This window comes from Cupressus sempervirens, chromosome 6, assembly GCF_028749045.1.
Source record: "Cupressus sempervirens isolate cs-2001-9-10 chromosome 6, ASM2874904v1, whole genome shotgun sequence".
In the NCBI taxonomy this organism is placed as follows: Eukaryota; Viridiplantae; Streptophyta; class Pinopsida; order Cupressales; family Cupressaceae; genus Cupressus; species Cupressus sempervirens.
This window is the reverse complement of record NC_143123.1, coordinates 697,225,248-697,241,386: the sequence shown is the minus strand read 5'-3', so window position 1 is coordinate 697,241,386 and position 16,139 is coordinate 697,225,248.

The following is a 16,139-nucleotide window of genomic DNA, read 5'->3' as shown; positions in this document are numbered from 1 at the left end:
CGAGATACTTGTTGTACTTCATAAATCTTTTGATTAACAATTCTTCATACAAGAGTGACTACACACAACCTAATCTACATCACATCTAGCATAATAATACTTTGCATCATATATTACAATGTCACATTCAATTGTTACTCTTATTTTACAAGATCATATCAACTTTGCAATCATTGATCATTCATCATTATCATCATATGTATGTTCTACTTCCAACTTTGCAAATCAAGTTCTTTTCTTATACCAAATATACTATTGAATTCTTCCTTATTCAGCTCACATAACATTATTAGAGTCAGCTCATAAAGAAATAATAATTAAAAGCAATAAACCAAGTTGTTAAATACATTATGTTGATATGCTTTGTTTTGTGTTGTATCATCATTGCATCACTAATTCCTTCATAATTTGAACTTGTTTGACTATACGAACATGCACATTGGTATACATCATCATTATGATGTCATGCATCTCTAGTTAACTACACAAGAGAATTTTCCAAGGGAATATTCTATTATCATCAAAATTGTCATGTTGTTATAACATTGTCTATTACTTAGACAATTTTCCTTTGCAAATAAATAGGGCTAATCTACAAAATGAATATGTTGCCATAAGTGAAAACCATAACTTACCTTATTTGATTGATTGGACATATTGCCAACAATATCCCCCTTTAGCATTGATGGCAACATTTTGGGAAAATTGGCTAAGTCCCAAACATGTTGTCATACCAATCAAAAACAAATAACCATAACATAGTTAAAAGACATTGTATGTATGTTATGAAAGAGGTTACATCCCTTATAGCTCCCTCTTACAACTTATTGCTCCCCCTTACAATTATAATTAATTATAATACAATTTTCCATATATCTCCCCCTTTGACATCAATGACAAAGGTATCAAAATGAGACTGTCAAAAATCTGGTAACTGCATCAAAACCTTGAAAACAAATCACTGAAATTTGTCTTCAGCTAAGCAAAGTGTTTTTTCCAATTATCTTTTAGTGCATTAGATACACTAATAAGCATGCATAAGGCATATGCTACCAAATCTATTGTGTTCAAGTCTATTGCCACAAACTTGTCATATGAAGATTTTGTTGACAACATTCTTCTAATTGATTTTCCAGCAATGTTATCTAAACGAATAAGTGTTCTCTTAAAAGAGTGAATCTCTTCAGAGTTTTCTATTTTTCTATATGGATTTCCCTGATATAGTCATGAAGTATTTGCATTATGTGCTTAATTGTGTCAATCTTCTAATTTTACTTCAAAAATGTTGTCTGTGACTGTCTACAGCTCAATCACTTTTTCCTTGATCTGATCATCAAATTCTTGGAGATGAATGTATGCTAAGTTGCACTTAGCATAAGCCTATTTTCCTTCCTCTATACACTGCCTCAATGTCTTAATACATATTTTCAAAGTTTCTATGTCATTTCTCATATTAGTGCACATGGTGTTGAGGAGTTTAACATTGTGCTATGTTTGAGCTTGAATTGTAGCCACATTTGTGAGTGTTGTGAACTCATCATCAAAACCTTTGCACAAGATTACTACACACTGTTGAATATCAATAGGGGTTTCAACAAGGCTTACTACTTTCTCTATTCTATTCAAAATCAAAGTCAAAGTCTTCTCAATTGACTTGGTCAATTTCTTCTTCTCGAGAATTTTACTTAAAGAAGATATAAGATTCTTTGCTTCATCTTCTTCATCGGATTGGACTGGTGTTTCTATTGCATGGGTAGTAGGTGTGGATATTACTATTGTTATTGTTGTTACCTCTAATCCTTGAGTAGATGGTGTTACTAATGCTCATCTTAAGGGTACATTTGAGGTCTCAATCTTCTGTGCATCATCTTTCGTAGGCTCCTGATCCTTTTCTTCATCAGAGCTACTATAATCTACAATATTGCCAACAATGCTAGTACCAAAATACTTGAAAGGATCCTCTATTTTGTCAAATGTCACCTTGGTGTTATCTATTTGCATAGATTCACTACGAATAGTGATATGTGGTGAAGGACTTGGTGTAGCTACTGGTTTAGAACTATGACGAGGACTAGCTTCCTTTTTTTGCGCACACTCCTTAGGTGTTTGGCTTGCCTCCTGTGGTTGTGCATTTTCTTTGGCCATCTAGCTTGCCTCATCTATCTGAACACAATCTCTAGGCATCCAACTTGCCTCCTTTTCCTACACACTTACCTTAAGCATAGTAGTCATGTACAAAACTATAGCCTCTTGAGTTTCCTTATTGAATTTTTAATAATTTCCTCCCATGAGGACAATGAATCTCTTCTTATGTCTCAACAATGGTGCTATACCTTTAAAAAAAATTGTTATATCTTCCTCATATTTACAAAACATAACTTTCTCATAATATTCATTCTTATTTTTTTGTCTTCCTCTATAACTTTTCTCTTCCTGTTTAGCAATCTATTAGACAAATCTTTGGGTATGTAACCTTTTATACTATCAAATCTCTTATTTTTCAGAATCATGTTCCTAACTACAACATTTTCGAGCTATCTCCTATCCATATTATTGTACAAATCATAGCATTTATTCAACTATACAAAATTATTGTCATTAATGATTTGCATGTTTAGATTCTCTACCTTTGGCTTCCATGCTTTTCATCCTACTAATGCCTTTGCTTCTTGATTAGCTATTTCAACTGGTCTATTACTAGTTTCTTCCTCAGATTTAGAAGAGCTAATCTACAAGTTTCTTCTCCTTTTACTTGGGCCACTAGTAGTCTTCTTCACTCCCCTTTTAGGAGGGGTTATGGTCCTTGTAGATTTTCTTGTAGTAGGTGCTTCTTTTATCTTTACCAGTTTCATGAGAGATTGTTGCTGCACAACTGTTGCATAAGGCATAGTGGGTGTTTGTGCACTTGTTTGGGCAACTATGACCTCTTTATTAGGTCCTACTATTGCAATGGGTGTAGGGTTTAGAAGCTCAAATTGGCCACTAGCCTTCATTTCCATAGCTATTCCCTTTACCTCATCAAATTATTTCCTATTCATTCCAAATTCTTTCAAGATAAAATAATTTCTCAACCTTTTTCTTGGAATCCTTCATTACTTGAGTAGTTTTAACTTCTTTCATTTTCTTAGAATATGTCCCCCATCTAGGACATTAAGAATCAACTTTAGAATGAAGGATTATCTGTGCATACCCTTCAATCAATTCCTCACTCATCTCATATTTGATGGGTTCAATGAATTTTACCCGAGGAACTACTACCTCCATACATGTGAAATCTATCTCAAACATAAAACACAAATCATCCTTATACTTCTCTACCAGTACAAAAGGTATTCTATATCTTTGCTTCATTTCATCTTGGAAGGTTTTCATTATTCTATCAATATGATTGTCCCTGACTACTTTAGGTCTTGACCTATATGCTCAAGTGATTAGTTACATTGTGCACTCATTTTTATTCCAATTTGAGATACCAACAAACTTCTTAGTAGCATAGAAAAATATATGTGTCAATAGGGATTCAAATCCAAAAACTACATTCCTTGATTTCTTGATTCTAGATATGTTCTCCAACAATTGTGTTATGATAATATCATACATATTAACCTCTTCACCTGTTACAACCAAGTAATCTACATGAATAAATCTTGTAGATATTGAATCTATCCTAGATCCATGATTATACTTATATCCCAAAATATTAGAAATGAGTCTTACTCCATCATCTTGAATTGAGTTAACTTTCATGTTTCTCCCATTGAAATATGTGTTGAGATTTGCCTCAACAAGTTTGTGCACATTCTTAATGTTTTTTTGTGTTACTGCCTTGATTGCTCAAACCTGTGACCTTGTGAATTAGGTCATTGTCAACACACGCAATAGAATTTCCCAACCATAGAAAATCATCATGTACTCTACTTAGAATTATCCTTTTCCATTGGTTGTTATCAAAATTTGTGTAGAACATATGCTTAACTAGGTTAAGACATTCTAGGTATCTATGTTTAGGTTTCAATGATAAGTCATTATTGCACATCTTATCTAATTCCTTATGAGTCTCTAAGTTACCTATGATTTCAATTTTATAGTGAATATATCCTCTAATATCCTCAATGTGAAGAACATTTTCTAGAAATTGCGAAAATGCTCCAATGGGGTCATTGAGTAAAGAAACAAATGGGTGTTTCTTGAAATTGTACCTAGGCCTATTGCTTACACTAAAGGCTTCCTATTTTTCCATTCTTGAAAGATTATGCTCAACAATTTAGAAAATACCTAAATTTTGCATACTAGGGTTTCTGACAACTTTGTGTGATTGCAGGCCTCTTAAATTCTCAAAATCTTGCTTCAATCTTGTACACAAACTTTGCACAAGAAAATGATGTATATAAGTTAGTTTATGTCCTTTAAATTTTTTGCAATATGTACTTTGCATTAAATGCATGTCTACCACTAGTTCTTGATACTCTATTTTATTAAGAATGCTCAATTCTAGTAAGAAGAGTCACAAACTATCAGTGACTTCATTGTCTTGTTAAGTATATCTTCTATAGCTATATGGCTTTCTGGTTCCTTTAATTCATTTATCTGCTCCTTCATTCCTCTTTTCAAACTATCATCATTTCTTCAATTGTTCATTCTGTAGTCTTGATTCCATTTTAGGTATCTTCTATCCATTCTACAAAACCTCGTTGTGTATCCAAAGCTATTACATAGCTAACATACAGGTAGATCTCTTTTCTATTCATTCATCTTGTCATCAAGTGTTCTACAATTCCTTGCAATGTGTCCAAGATTATTGCATTTGTAGCAAACAATCTGTCTTCTTTCTCCACTTTCATTGTTGTGAGATCTTTTTCTATTTCCTACATGGTTAGTGTTCCTATGCATCCTACTATCAAATTTAGGTGTCTTACAATCTACTACATAATGACAATAAAATTTTGAAATAGGTTTGAAAGAATTACCTTCAAAATTGGCTTCAATGTCTTTAGGTTTATCACACCAAGAAAAAGAGTCCATTCTTATCATAACTGGGTTTTGCTGCACATATTTGTTCTTCAATCTTATCACTACTGGTATATAAATTTTCAAGTTGCTGCTTGGTTTGTACAAACTGACCTTTCACAATGGTATTATATTTTTCTAATGCTGCATATTTTGACTTAATAGATTCCAATTTAGATGTTACCTTGCTTAATTGGGATCTCAGATGTACATTTTCAACTTTCACTTCAGAGTCAATCTTTCCTCCATTTTTCTTAAGACTTAGCATAAGTTCAACTATCTTTAACTCATGTTTTAGGATTTCATTTTCTTTCTTTAGATCTTCAATGTCATCATCACTAGTCTAATTATTAGATCCTTCCTATTTAAAGTCATCTATTTTGTCCTTTAATTCACCAATGTAGGCTTTAGCATCCTTCTATCTATCTTTAAGGCCATCTCTTTCATCGGTAAGAAGATTAATCTGTTCAAGTGCTTCTTCAAGATTCTTCTTCAATTGTTCCATATCCATAGGGATCTTATTCAAAATGTTAAGCCTTTTTTGAATAACAAATCTTTGATACCAATTGTTAGAAATAGATAATACTGAGAGGGGGTGGGGGGTTGAATTAGTATTTTCAATCTTTTTACCCACAACTGAATATTATTAATTACTTTTCCACATGCATAAGAAAGTAAACCAATAATGCTGAATAGTACAAACAACCATACACAAAGAGAGATCATAACACCATATTTTGTTAACTAGGGAAACCCTGGCCAAGGGAAAACCCCAGTGGGGATGAAACCCACTAGATGATTCACTATATAAAGAATCCAGTTAAGGATACTAACCCTGTTAGGAGTCTATGAAACATGTATAGTGTCTCAAGTCCTTGTTAGGAGACAAGGCCTTGTTAGAAGCCTCGACCCTATTAGGAGTTGCTTCAACCTTGTTAGGAGTTGGTGGATCATATACAAATGTGTCCAAATAGAGCCTACTTCCCTAACATGCAAGTATACAATGAGATCTTTAGGAAATAAGTATGCATACAATTCTGAGATACTTGCTATACATTACAAATCTTCTGATTGACAATTCTTCATATAAGAGTGACTATGCACAACCTAATCTGCATCACATCTAGCATAATAATACTTTGCGTCATATATTACAATGTGATATTCAGTTGTTACTCTTATTTCACAAGATCATATTGACTTCACAATCACCAATCATTCATCATTATCATCATATATTTGTTCTACTTCCAACTTTGCAAATGAAGTTCTTTTCTTATACCAAACATACTATTAAATTCTTCCTTCATTAGTTCACATAACATTATTAGAGTTAGATCATAAATAAATAATAATTAAAAACAATAAACCAAGTTGTTAAACACATTTTACTGATATGCTCTATTCTATGTTGTGTCATCACTACATTACTAATTCCTTCATAACTCAAACTCAGTTGACTATATAGACATGTGCACTAGTATATGTCATTATTATGACATCATGCATCTCTGTTTAACTATGCAAGAATATTCTATTATCATCAAAACTATCTTGCTAGTGTAACATTGTTTGATACTTAGACAATTTTCCTTTGCAAATAAATAGGGCTAATTGGCAAAACAAATATGTTGCCATAAATGACAACCACAACTTACCTTATTTGATTGACTAGACATATTACCAATAGGAGGTCTATGATACCCCACACATTCCATGAGAGAAAATTTATGATAACATATCTTGCATGTCATCGTCGTCCTGAAGAGAGCAATTATTATGCAAGAAGGAACTGGTACATGAAGGTAGGAGAAGAATATCCACCAGAGATGATTCTCCCCTACTTAGAGCCACCATTAGGGTCATCTCCACAACCATCTGGGCTAGTAGATCATCACAAAGGTTGGGAAAAGACCATAGAATCCACCTATGGAGTGTGGACCCAAGCAAACATAGAGAGACTCGTAGATGCCATAGTCCCCTGAGAATCAAGAATTATAATGGGTGGTGGTGGAAGAGGTACCACCAACATAACTAGTGTAGTAGCAGAGGTTACTAAAACAATCTCTAGTGAAGGATGATAAGAGGAAGACACCAGTTGTTTTATCGATACAAAAGTTTTACTTTTGTGAGTAATAGTTGTCTAATCACCTTTTAGCATTCTCAATAGGTTTAGCCAAGGTTTCTTTGCTAGGATTAAGCTTGTGAGGCACAACTAGTGGGAAATAATTGATTGTATGCTTAGTTGATTAACAATGATAGTAGGTAGTCAACAAGTTCAAGTTAAGAAATAGGTGAAGCTATGAGCCCCAACCTAGTAATCAATAGTTTCATTGAGATAATAGGAAAGGTCAACTTCAATGCAAACCCTCCTTTGAGGATGAACGTTAAAAAATTCTATGGTTCCATGCATACCACCTTACTAAGGGTTTGGGCAATGACATGGATAAAAAACCAACAATGCATAGAGAGACAAGGGAACTCAACCCACATAGGGACCTTTAGCTTCTTGCCATATGAGATAAAGAAGTCATGAGACCATTTCTAGAAAACTAGTAGCAAAGACCAAAATGTCCATGGTCTATGGTTAAAAACCACATCGACCTGGGAATAGTTTGTAAACCAAAACAAGAAAAATCCCTTGGGAAGGTTTTCAATGACTTCAATTTGGACCCCATTACGAGTTTAGGACCTGGAAATCCATTATTTAAGCATGCCTTCAAGAGAGGAGTTCTTCCCACAAAATACACTATCAAAGTATGCTTCTCTAACCATTCATAGACATTATCAAAATCTTGGATGTTAAGAACAATATTAGGGGAAGCCTTACCCCACGAATTACTTTTGGAACAAACTTGTGAGGGTGTTTATTTTGTGGAGGCACCATGAGCATCTATCACAACAACACTAGATCTAGTATCTATCATTGGGCCAAAGTTGGCCAGAGCCACAATAAAAATCCCTAATGCTCCTGCAATAAATGTGGTATGATAGGTGCAAAACTACAGATGAATTCACAAAAAAAGTTGGACTACATGCAAAACCCTAGTAGAGAAATTTCACATTCTCCTTTCATGTAGTTCCCTTTTTACCATATTGTGAAATATTATTTTCAAATGGTAACCTCCTTACCACTTAGAAATATTTTTAAAAAGGATTTTATTTTTAGGAAAATTTATAACCCCTTATGTGTAATGGACAAGGTTATAGGAATAAGAGGTTAGGGAGAAACATTAGAAGGTAGCATGGAAACTTAGTTGAATTAAAATATTTTGGAATGGCATGGAAGTAGGAAAGTACTTAAAAGTAACACTAGGATTCTTTTGAACATTTCTTTGGAGGTTGTCTACAACATTATCATTATCTAAAAAATCAAACTGAATAGAATCATCCAAACTTCTAAAAACAACAATTTCATGACCTTTTAGGCTAACTAATTAGAATGACATAATTTGAGTATTTCTAACTAAAAATCAATTTTGGTCCAACATATGATCTAGAAAGATTCATTATAACTAATTTATATCAATGCTCAAACTTTTCCAATTAAAATTTTTATTAAATGTACATTTTATACTAATTTGTGTCTAATTACTAAAGAAATAAAATTATTGCACAAAAGTGGTGTTTCAATAACTCTTACTCTTTTTTATGATATATTTTTACTAATATAAAAAAACCATTTTATAGATCTCAAATTATTTATAGTATTTAAATTAGATACAATATGTTGTAATTAAAAAATATTAAAGGTGTATAGTTTGACAATTTAGAAGATGGTGATTCTTGTTGTAATATGGAGCCTAATAAAACTTAGAGGTTTATTCACCCTAGTTTTCTCCCCATATTATTTCTACAGGGGTTTTGTGGTAGTTCCCCCAAGATGAGGTCAAGGGGTAGCACCCTTGCGAGGTCTTGGGGTAGTGCCCCTATGGGGGTTTTCAAGGGTAGCACCCCTGAAGCCAAAAATGCCCTTATATTGTAAAAGGCATGTGCTGTTATTTTTCCTATCAGACAACTCATTCTGGCTCTAATTTTGTAAGCAGCAATATCTTGTATAAAAAGGCTTAGGGTTAGGGATATCATAATGTAATGGTGATATTGTATCTTCTTGTGGTGCTATTGAGTTGTAAGGGTTTGCAGATTGTAATCACTAGATAATAATAATATTGGACTTGTTGTTGGTGGACATAGCCCAGGGATTGGGTGAACCATGCTAAATATTAGTGTATGTGTTCTCTTTTATGTGATATACTATTTTCTAGTATTGGTTATATTTGCATGTAACTATTATTTTTGTTAGAGCTTAATCCTAAAAAGTGGTATTAGAGTGACACAGTCATCATTTTTGTTTTAGCCAGATCATCATCATTTTATTTTTTGGTGATCCTTTACAGGAAGGTTTCATGGTTGAGTGGAATCGATGGCGGATGAGAGTAAGGGGAGGGTTGAAAAGTTTAATGCATATAAATTTTTATTATGGAAAATATAAATGGAGGACTATCTTTATCAAAAGGATTTATGGAAGTTGTTGGAAGGAAAAACTAAGAATCGAGGATCTATGACAAATGACAACTTGGATCTTTTAGACAGAATGACACTTGGAAGCATTCAATTATGCTTGGCACCATCGATGGCATTTAACATTACAAAAGTGAAAACTAAAGAAGAGTTGATGCAAACCCTAGCGAAACTATATGAAAAACCCTCCACTTCAAACAAGGTATTTCTCATGAAGCATTTTTTTAATATGAAAATGGTAGAATGTGGATCTATTGTAGATCATTGAAATGAGTTTAATACTATTACTAGTTAGGTATCTTTTGTGGGTATCAGTCTTGATGAAGAAATTAGGACTCTCTTGATTTTTTGTTCTTTGCCTGAAAGCTAGAATGGCCTTGTAATGGCTATGAATAATTCCATTTCTAGATCTATTACCCTAAAATATGATGATGTGATCAGTGTTATTTTGAGTGAGGAGAATCCTAGGAAAACCTCAAGTGTATATAAATCAGGAAGTGTTTTGTAGGCACAAAGCAAAGGCAAAATGACTAAGCAAGGATATAATTCCAAAAATCATGGGAAATCAAGAGGAAAGTCAAAGGGGAAGAGGTCTCAATCCAAAGGATCGAGAGATTTCTAGTACTATGGGAAATCAAGGCATAAGAAGAAAGATTGATGGACTCAAAAAAACAATGAAGGAGATAAACTAGAAGGGAACAAGGAGGCAAATGTGGTAAGTAACAAATCCAAAGAGGATGCTTTTATTCTTTCTTAACAAATCCAAAGAGGATGCTTTTATTCTTTCTTTAGAAAGCATTGATGATTCTTGAGTTTTAGATTTTGGTGCTCCATTCCAACCAAAATAAAAATTACACATTTTGGAAGAGCACTTTTGCATCTAGTGCCTCTAGTGCAAGACTTGAGAACAAAAAGGATAAGAATTACAAAGAAGATAACAAGGATGATACCTAGGAAACTCATAACAAGGAAATGGTCTACGAGACTAAAGTTGAGGAAACCCCTAAAGTGGTGGAGGATAGGGCTATTGAGGATGAAGAATATAGAGAAAAATAAGTGGAGGAGATAGAAGAAGAAGACTAGGACACTTATGAACCTCAAATTGAGGTCAACATGGGGAAACGTCATGATACCTTATGTGTTTAACAATAGGTTGAGGAAGAAAATAAAACAGTAGAGGATTCTTTAAACAAATTGTAGCACATGATGTACCTTATGGAGAGGACTTTTTCTTTCCAAATTAATAATCTCCATGATAAGGTTTACATCCTCAATAAAAAGGTTATGGAGGACATTACTAGTATTAAGCTTAGGGTTGTGATTTCCTCTATCTGCAGGGTTTAGAAGGAGATGATGAGAAGGGTTGTCTTTAGTACCATCACAGGAAGAAGAAAGATGAAGAAGGTTGATCACATTATTGATGATAAACATGATCAACAGAATATCCTTTAGGATGTCACAAACTTGTCAAAGGACTTCAAAATCCTAGTTAATGACTGAGAAACATCAAAATGGTGTAATGGCTATGGTCCTATTAATTTAGTTCATGTGCTAGTTTAATATACAATGATTACTATGTTACATGTTGTTTGGTTTTTCTTTGATATTTTTTTCTCTCTTGTATTTATTTCAAGAAACATCTTAAGTTCCTTTTACCTAAACTTGGGATCTTGACTTTGGTTCAAATAGAAACCTTTTATAGGCTTAAGTAGTTTTAGTCTTGTGGCTTGGGATGTGAATCACTTTGAACATATTTTTAGAAATGCTTTATAATAGCTGAGAGGGGAGGTTAATTAGTTATTCAAGGTCCAAATGTCCCAATAAAACTCTTACACTAAGTGTAGTGAGCCCATTAAACATTTCATGCATCCAAGCTAAACATTCTAACTAACAAGTTACTATTAAATCAACATGCAGCAATAAGACATGAAAAATCAACACATATCATAGTGATTTACATGGAAACCCAATTTGGAAAAACCACCAGTAACATGCTACTACTTTCTTACTCTTCTGAAGTGATACCCTGTAAAAGGCCTACCCTATTAAAGGCTACAATACACACTGTTGAATGTGACCTAGTTAAGGAATTTCAATCACCCTGTTAGAAGTGAGCCTGGTTAAAGGACTTTAGAACATTCACTTGGAATGCCACCCTATTAAAGGATTTTTCAATGGTTGTTAGGCCAACCTTAGTCCAAAGGATTTTCCCTAACGGATACAACTTGCTAGAGCATATTCAATAAGGGCTTTTGACCTAATACAACTTACAACTTAACTTGTAGATTTCAGATCTCAATTCAAATCACAACTCTGCTTGGCTTTTAGTCTTTGTAGCTTTGATAGCTTGTCCACTCAGCAAGCTTTTTTCTCCATGAGTCTCCTTGCTTTTTGTGCCAATGCAGTGACCTCTATGGTTACTTATTAAAGTAGAGTCTTTGTACTCTATTCTTCCTTCTTAATGCCTTCTCACGACACACTCTATCCAACCATACTTTGCTTCATGACCAGCAACTCCTTAAGTAGGAATATTGGAATAATTTTCCACTCTTATTTCCCTCACTTAGATTAGGGTTTTTATTTATTAGGTCAAATACAATTTATCTACCCTTTATCTTATTTATTCTAGAAACTTCATGTAGAATCCACTTGTAATCATTCAATAATGGTTAACCTCAAATTTTGTACCACTTGGTTCACAAAATTTGAGAAAGCAAAATTATCAACTCAAATTTGGCAAATCTTTGACTTTTCAAGTAATGCAACAACTCGGCACTATTTACTTTCTGATGGTCAGCACATACTATGTTACTTGGCATCAACTATAAATTCACTCGGTACCTATTAAATTTATTGATGCTAAACACCTATTACATTTGTCTAGCTTGGCACCTAAACTTGCTTAGCATCAAGTACTTCACTCGGTACACACTAGAATTTTCTTTTACTTGGCACCTATTTATTTTCTACTTGGCATGAACTAACTTTTCTTGGCACCCACTAACAAATTTAGTCAAGCCTTGTACATAGTTTTGTTACAACTTTTTCTTCTAGAATTTCTAAGTGTAGCAAACCTCTTCTATCTTCAAGCAGACTATTAATACATCATTTAACCATTGTCTTAATTGATCCCTGTACTTCATTATAAAATTCATAACTCAACCTTTTCTCTAGGTGCTATTGTTACATCTTATTAATTAAATCCTCTTCATCAATCAACTAAGTGATAGTAACAATCTCCCTTTCTCAATAATGATCTTTTCAATCAAATTTCAACAATCTCCCTCTTTGGCATTGATGGTAAACCAAACTAATCAACCAAGTTACCTAAAAATTTACTAGACTTAAAATAGTAAGGCCAAATGCCAAAAAGAAAAGCTTGTTCTTTCTATCAGCATGCTTACTATTAGCTTCTTATTACTCTCTCTTACAAGATATATTTGTTTCTACTAACTCCCTCTGAGTTCTTAATCTTCCTCTAAGTTCTTGATCGTCTCCCTCTTAGTTGGTACTTCTCTTCCTATTAGCTTTAATTAGAACTAAGCTTCTCTTCACCTTCTATCAGCTTCTTCCTATCCTTTTGTTTCTCCTTCTCTTTTTTCTATTTCTCCCTCAAGAGTTCTCTTCTCCATCTGTTTGCTCTTGTACATTTGATCAATTTTTGCTATTTATCTCCCTCATTGATAACAATGCCAAAGACATATTATCTCAACATTTTAACATGAAAATGTAGCATTTGTAGTAAGTCTAGTTTCTCCCTCTGTCACCTTGCTTATGACTTTTTGGATTTTTCAACACTTTGATTTCTTTAGGAAAAATCTTGGAGCATGATCCTTTGCATCAATTTATATCATTCAACAGTCAACCTATTGCTAATAACAGTATGTCCTTACCTTTTTCTATTTTGGTGTATAGATTATTGTTATCATTCATTTTCTTAAATCCAATCTTCACAAGATATTTGTGAAGCATCTCATACCATGCTCTTGGTACTTGTTTCATCCCATAGAGTGCTTTATGCAATTTACACACCATATCCTTGTTGTTGTCATCCACAAATCCTTCTGGCTATTCTATGTAGACTTCCTCTTCCAATATACCATTCAAAAAACTAGACTTAACATCCATCTGGTAGACTTTATATCCTTTGTAGGTAGCATATGCAAGTAATGTTCTTACACCTTCCATCCTTGCAACAAGGGAAAATTTTTCCCCATAATCTATTCCTTCTTCTTGAGCATATCCTTTACAAACTAGTATGGCTCTATTCCTTGTGATCTCACCATTCTCATCTAGTCAGTTCCTAAACACCCACTTGGTTCCAATCACATTTTTATCAGTTGATCTTGGAACTAAGCTTCAATTTATTTTTCTTTTGTATTTGATTAATCTCCTCTTCCATGGCCTTGTACCAATCATCACTTTCTAGTTCTCTTGACCATATAATTATGTAGTCTTTCATATTATGCTCTTGGGGCTTGTTTCAATCCATAAAGGGCTTTTTCATTTTGACTACCATATTCTTCTTGTCTAGATCTACAAATCCTTTAGGTTTTTCAATGTACACTTCTTCCTCAAGTATACCATTCAAAAATGTAGATTTGATATCCATTTGATATAGCATGAAATTCTTCTAGGCTAAATATTCAAGTAGAGTTTTGACTCCTTCAAGTCTCACCAGAGGAGAAAAAGTTTCTCCATGAAATATCCTCTGCATACGATTGTTTCTTTATTCCTTATTGCTTCACCATTCTCATTGAGATTGTTTCTAAAAATCCACTTTTCTCCAATGATATTTTTGTCTTTAGGTCTTGGAACTAAAGTCCAAGTATTTTTCTTCTAAATTTGTTCAATTTCCTCATTCATTGCATGAATCCAATCTTCATTGTCTAAAGCATCTTTTACTATTTTGGGCTCAAATTTACAAACAAAGCATATGTCATCTTTGAGTCTTTTTCTTGTCATAGCACTTGATTTAGCATCACCAATGATTTGTTCAGGTTTGTGATGTCTTCTTAAAAACTTTTCTAGCACAAGTGATTTCCTTCTCTATTCTTCTACTATAGGTTCATAATGGAAAATTATCTCAGGCATATTTTCTCTTTCTTTTTTAGGTTCTGGTTCATGTTTTGCATATTCTAAATTCTCTATCTAATAATTAGTGTTTCCTATGTATGTCTCGACATCTTCAGTTTGTTGCTCAACACTCACTCTCTACTACCTAGCAATTTGTTGCTCTTTATCATTTCTTGTCTACTAACATACTATAGCTTGTTTAATCGAAGTATTGGGAACATCATCATCCACATAGATGTAGATGAATGTATTGTAATCTTTACTTTCTTCTTTGCATGCAATGTTACTTGTTTCTGCAAACCCATCAATTTTCACATATGCACTTTCCAAAATTTTGTTAGTGTTAGAGTTCAAACACTTGTAAGCTTTACTCTTGGTGGAATATCCAAGGAATATACCTTCATCACTCTTTGCATCAAGTTTTCCATTTCTATTATCTTTAAGTATACACCATCTACTTCCAAAGATTTCGAGATATTTCATGTTAGATGTATATCCATACCATAGATTAAAAGGTGTGGCATTTGTACCTTTCTTGACTTGTACTCTATTCAAGGTATAAATTTTAGTACTAAAAAATTCTCTCCAATATTTATTTGATACACTCTTCTCCATCATTAATGCTATTGCATAGTCCACTATTGATCTAATTCTCTTTTCAGCTATCCCATTCTGAGGAGGGGTCCTTGGTACTAACATTTGTCTTTTAATTCTTCTATCATTGTAGAATGTAGTGAACTCATTTGAGATCAATTCACCACCTCTATTAGATCTCAAGCACTTTAGACACTTCCTTGTTTCTTTTTCAACTCTGTCTAAATATTGCTTGAATAACTATAAAGCATTAGATTTATCTTTAAGAAACATCACATACATCATCCTAGAGTAGTCATCAACAAATAGAATGAAACACTTATCTCCACAATAAATTTGAACATCAATGGGTTCACCTAGGTTAGTATGAACCAATTTCAAAATATCACTAGAAGTGTATGTCTTTCTCTTAAAACTAGACTTGGTCATTTTTCCCAATTGACATTGTTTACACATAGCATTGTTAGACTTCTTTAGTTTAGACAATCCTCTCACATTCTTCAATTTACTAATACTCAAAAAAAAATTAAAATTTACATGACATAACCTCTTGTGCCATAACCAAACATATTCTATTTGTGCAAACATACATGTCTCATTAGATAAATCTAGATAGAACAAGTTACCTCTTGTATGATCACTACTTCCAATCAGCTTACCATCAAAATCATGTATGTTGGCCTTCCTATTATGGAATTCAACTCTGTAACCTAATTTTTTCAGCTTTTAAACACTCAACATATTACAATTAAGTCCTTCAACCCAGTAAACATTGTCACATTTTATCTTGTCAATCAGTTGAATAGTTCATTAACCTTTCACAACACATTGAATTTTATTACTAAATTTAACACATCCACCTTTGTATGGAACAATATCCTCAAATTTATCTTTTTCACCACTCATATGATTTGAACATCCAATCTCAATTATCCATTTGT